Here is a 5,639-nt window from a genome sequence, read left to right on the forward strand (position 1 = left end):
TGTCACTTTTATGTAGCGCTTAATAAATTAAAATAATACAGCCATAAATTGCGTCTGTTCGAAACATTTTAATTAAAGGCCCTTTTAAATAGCCAACTTAAACTCGTGAAATCCCTACCCTTTTATATACCTGAAACCTGAAAAAGGTACCCCTTTCGGGCGGAGCCTCCCCGTATAGGCCATTATAGGGAGTACCCCCCCCCCCCTCCTCGCGGGGTTCCTATATCTTCTTAAACCTTCGAGGTCGATCTCGAGCCGGGATTTCAAGATATGATATCGAGTGAGGATTTCGTTAATTTACAGAAAACTTTCTCGCCCCGCTCGAGACAATGAAACGTACAAAGCCGAAGTCAACGAGGCCGTAAGAATGAAAATGGAAGACCTGAAAGTTACTAAGTTCGTACTGGGAATTTTTTTTTTTTTTTTTTTTTGAAAAAAGAAAACCCACAACAACGGGTTTTCCAGTTGGTCACCCATCCAAGTACTAACCCCGCCCAACAGGGCTTAATTTCATCGATCGGATGAGAACCTGTGCCTTCTATGTGGTATCAGAAAGGGCGGGTAAATCAGACAAATCAGCTTATCGCAGTTAACTCCAGTTATAGCATGAGAAATGCCCAAACATCATTTTAAAGATCGGGTATTTCTTTTATCTATTTGCAAGACCTTTGTAACGCTTTGTTTCGTCTGGGAGTGATACCACAAGGAAAGTACCGGTTCTCGTCCGATCGCCGAAGTTAAGCCTTGTTGGGCGGGGTTAGTACTTGGATGTGTGATCAACTGGAATACCCTTTGTTGTGGGTTTCCTTGTTTTAATTTCCCAGTACGAACTTAGTAACTTTCAGGTCTTCCATATTCATTCTAACGGCTTCGTTGACTTCGGCTTTGTACGTTTCATTGTCTCGAGCGGGGCGAGAAAGTCTTCTTTAAATTAACGAAATCCTCACTCGAAATCCTATCTTGAAATCCCGGCTCGAGATCGACCTCAAAGGATTAAGAAGAGATATATAGGAACCCTTTATTGTCTGAGATATATTTACTGTTTGTTTGTTTTTCTGTCCAGTTTCATATGATAAAGTCGAACAACCATTCACAAACAATACTGCGCTGATCCTCAGTTTAGTAACACCCCGGAGTCCAATGATAAAAGAAAGTCAAGGTTTTTTTTTTCAAAAAAAGTTTTTTATCGGCTGTTTCTTTCGTCTTGTCAGACATTTCCTGGAGTGGGTGTGCTAATATTTACTTCTCAATTTATTAATTAAATTATTTAATTGATTAAGTTATTGATATATTAAAAAAGTTCTTTCTTTATTTTTTTAATATTTTTTTTGGTATCCGCATTTTGTCACCCTCCTTTTCTTATCCGCCTTTTATCATCCGCCATCCGCCGCCATCCGGTCCTCTTTTTACAGAGACCCACCAGATGCACGTGGTTTTAAACGCTGCCTTAAGGTATCAGTGTACCCCAAAATTGACCATTTTAAAGAAAAATATATTTTGGTATTTTCGGGTAGATTTCATTAAGACCTTTCATTAAAAAAAAAGAGCACGGAAAAAGATTGTCTCTACACAAAGTTATGAACGAAAAACTTTTCTTGCCATTAATTATTTGATATTGATAGCTGTCAACAGGTTGTCTAAAGAAGCGCGGCGATCTACCGTTGCATGATTATCACATCACAGTTCTTGGTTTTCGACGAGATGTTTTGAATGGTTTGCGCTGGCAAACGTTTTTCATACGTGAAAGAAGAAACATTTTCCCATGCCTTTCTCATGTTCAAAGAATGCTGCAACAACGGGAAAAGACTAAAGATTTGGCAAATGCACTAGTAGATAGCGACAGCGAATTATTTTTCGCCGCTTGAAGCGGTAACGCCACGACCAGGTTCCTCGGCTTACTTTAGGACCTTTAAGATGCTTGCGACTCCACGTTTTTGTTGTTTTAGATTTAAGACGGAATCCACTAGGAAGTCGAGTAATATTTATTAAAGTTGGACAAAAATCAATTTCCAGAATAATTTAAATCCTATAGCGTTATTTCCTACCCTTATAAAAGGTAAAGATGTAAGTAATTATCCGTGATAACACCAACAACAATTTCATATCAGAGTCTGAGAAAATGAATTTCAAAGTTCACAAGGTATGGGCAAAATCTCACGTGTAGCCATTTTGTAAATTCTTTTTAAGCGATTCAGTGGAATTCAGCGGAACTTCAAAATGTGTTTTCGATGTGTGGTGTTGTTAGAAAAGGTTTCTTTTGATAAGATATTTGAAGCAGTAACAAAAAAGTTTGCAATAAGGTGGAAATAATTCTCGTACAACAATTTCTTATCAGAGTCTGAGAAAATTATATTTTAAGTTCACAAGCTATGGGCAAAAGCTTACATCTTTTAAGCGATTCAGTGGAATTCAGCGGAACTTCAAAATGTGTTTTCGATGTGTGGTGTTGTTAGAAAAGATTTCTTTCGATAAGATATTTGAAGCAGTAACACAAAAGCTTGCAATCAGTCAGGTGTAAATAGTTTTGGTACATAATTTTGTCCAATAACTACTCGAAGTCCTGGCGGATTTCCTCTTAACATTTCTAAAACTGTTGCAGTGAGACGAAAATTGTTATAAAGCGAGCGGTAGAAATAAAATTATGCAACAGACTGTTTCCGACCAGAAGCAACATTTGACACCGCTTTGAACAAGTTCTATTGTTAAAGTAAAACGAACCTTCATTCTATCGCTCAACGCGTGATCATTTTCACACGTCTTGTGTAATTAATCTCATTAAAGCGGAAGTACGCCCCAAAATACATTTTCTTTCGCATCTCGTAAACAAATTTTCGAAGAGAGAGGTGCACATTTTAAGTTCGTTTTCAATGGGGTTTCAACAATTTTCGCTGAAATTTAGCAAGAATGTTGCCCGATAATTGAGCAACAAAACTGTGTCGGCGAATTTTAACTTTTTTCCTCTTTCAAAAGTTATGGCTGTTTTAACACAGAGAATAGCTGTTGCTTACACTCTGAAAGTTTAACTACGTGTCAAAAACAAACCAGACAAGTAATCAATATTCCCCGACACAGTTTCTTAGAGAAATGTGTGAAGAACACATAGCGATGCTAATCGCTTTTTCCCACTCAAATTTGTCCGGAAACGAACCCGATTTATGAGCCTCGGTACTTCTGGAAAAAACACGCTCATTTTGGATAACATTAATATTTTTACTAAAAATAAATATATCTTCGTAATCTACAATTCCTAAGCTTTCAGAAAATATATACTTTTCTGGGGTTTGCGTTAATTACCAGACGGTAAGGCATCTCCAACGCATGATGGTCATTTGGGGTACACTGATACCTTAACCTACTCTAGAAGGAGTTTAAGAGGCTGTATCTGTAATAGTGGTCTGCCCGATCTGGCTTGTTAAATAGATTTCGCTCTTTTCTAGTGTGTTGCAAGACTTTCATGTACTTATACTAAAAACACAATTCACTTGACCGGATCATTAATTTTTTTCGAGTTTTTAAGGATTTTCGGTTCACCCGAACGAGCACTTGTAACGACCACTGTCAAGGCTTAAATTTACCACAACTTTGAAAATTAATTAAAAAAGAACTAACAACTTCTGTACCAAACAAACACTACAGCCTGTTAAATTATGTCTTTTTAATTTATCACACCAACTTTCACGAACATTGAGCTCGAATCAAGCTAGCAGCAAAACATTAATGACACCCCTATCACACACCTTGATGACCTTGATGAAACACTTGAAAACGGCTCAGATTCAAACTTTATTTTTGAAAAAGTGAGGCGGTCTACTTCAATCAAACCAACGCAGCCGAAAAGTAGATGTAATAGAAAATGTTCCTATCGAAAAAAATCTTTTGGTATCGTCTTAATGAAATATTTACAGCTGTGTAAACTTGCCCAATTTCGAAGATCTTCATGTTTGCAGCCATTTTGAGGGACTCGTCAGGACGAGGAGTTTCATCAACTGGCCTCGCAGACATACCTCACACCTTCAGAAATAAACAAAGATTAGATATAAATGCAGTGCAGTTCAACTGAAAGAGAATAAATCGTGTTTAAAAATGGAAGCTCGACTTACATTTCAACGATTTCTACGGGCGTAAGGTCATTCTTGTTCGAATTTCGCTTGATGATTCCAGAACAAATAACAATATTTGACACGCAGACTTTGACTGAATGTAGCGTTTGAATCAGTTAAAGGTAGTAACCTCGTGCTTTCCCTTCTTTACCAGCGTACAGCGAAGTGGTTTTCACGACAAAACAGCAAGTATCAGGTAAAGAAGACCAAACTGACATGTTTATCGATTGGTCGGTTATATACTTCATGTATGGAGTACCGTTGTGTACCGTATGTGTACCGTATAGTGCATCATACATGAAGTAGTGACTGACATGCCGTTTCTTCAGCTGTTTCTTCGGACGTTCAACGTTTTGCGATGGACTGAAATCTTTGCTGTACGCCAGTAAGGAAGGAAAAGCACAAAGTTACTGCCTTGAGCTGATTCATAGGTTGCATTAAGTCGAAGTTTGTATGTCAAATATTGTTATTTCTAGTGGAATCATCGAGCGAAATTGCAATAGTAACAACCGTACGTCCGTAGACGTCCGTAACAGTCAAAATGTAAGTCGAGCTTCCATTTTTAAACACGATTTATTCTCTTTCAGTTGAACTGCACTGCATTTATATCTAATCTTTGTTTATTTCTGAAGGTGTGAGGTATGTCTGCGAGGCCAGTTGATGAAACTCCTCGTCCTGACGAGTCCCTCAAAATGGCTGCAAACATGAAGATCTTCGAAATTGGGCAAGTTTACACAGCTGTAAATATTTCATTAAGACGATACCAAAAGATTTTTTTCGATAGGAACATTTTCTATTACATCTACTTTTCGGCTGCGTTGGTTTGATTGAAGTAGACCGCCTCACTTTTTCAAAAATAAAGTTTGAATCTTGAGCCGTTTTCAAGTGTTTCATCAAGGTGTGTGATAGGGGTGTCATTAATGTTTTGCTGCTAGCTTGATTCGAGCTCAATGTTCGTGAAAGTTGGTGTGATGAATTAAAAAGACATAATTTAACAGGCTGTAGTGTTTGTTTGGTACAGAAGTTGTTAGTTCTTTTTTAATTAATTTTCAAAGTTGTGGTAAATTTAAGCCTTGACAGTGGTCGTTACAAGTGCTCGTTCGGGTGAACCGAAAATCCTAAAAAACTCGAAAAAAAATAATGATCCGGTCAAGTGAATTGTGTTTTTAGTATAAGTACATGAAAGTCTTGCAACACACTAGAAAAGAGCGAAATCTATTTAAAAAGCCAGATCGGGCAGACCACTATTACAGATACAGCCTCTTAAATTTACCACAGTTTACGAAATGTTTAATAAATGAGCAGCAGTGTTTTAGGTTAAGGTCCAAGAAGTCAACATATTAAGGAAATCATGCTTCAGATTTTCGGCTTGTCAAAGTCACAACGGAAACGTCTTGGAGTCAAGTGATCAGACACTGGCGTCACATTGTGGGTTTCAATTTGAGGTTTGCCAATGCCCTTTGACTTTATTTTCCGTTATCTCACGTATTAGCGCTGTAAATTTGTGAAGTTGTTATTTGTATAGATACAATGAAAAAT

General features: G+C 37.5%; 1 pseudogene; it reads left to right on the top strand.

The window, feature by feature from the left end:
• Positions 1-686: 686 nt before the first annotated feature.
• Positions 687-804, top strand: LOC144667005 (5S ribosomal RNA; annotated as a pseudogene).
• The last annotated feature ends 4,835 nt before the right edge of the window (positions 805-5,639 follow it).

The sequence above is a fragment of the Oculina patagonica genome, chromosome 9 (assembly GCF_052425735.1).
Source record: "Oculina patagonica isolate OP01 chromosome 9, crgOcupat, whole genome shotgun sequence".
NCBI lineage: Eukaryota > Metazoa > Cnidaria > Anthozoa > Scleractinia > Oculinidae > Oculina > Oculina patagonica.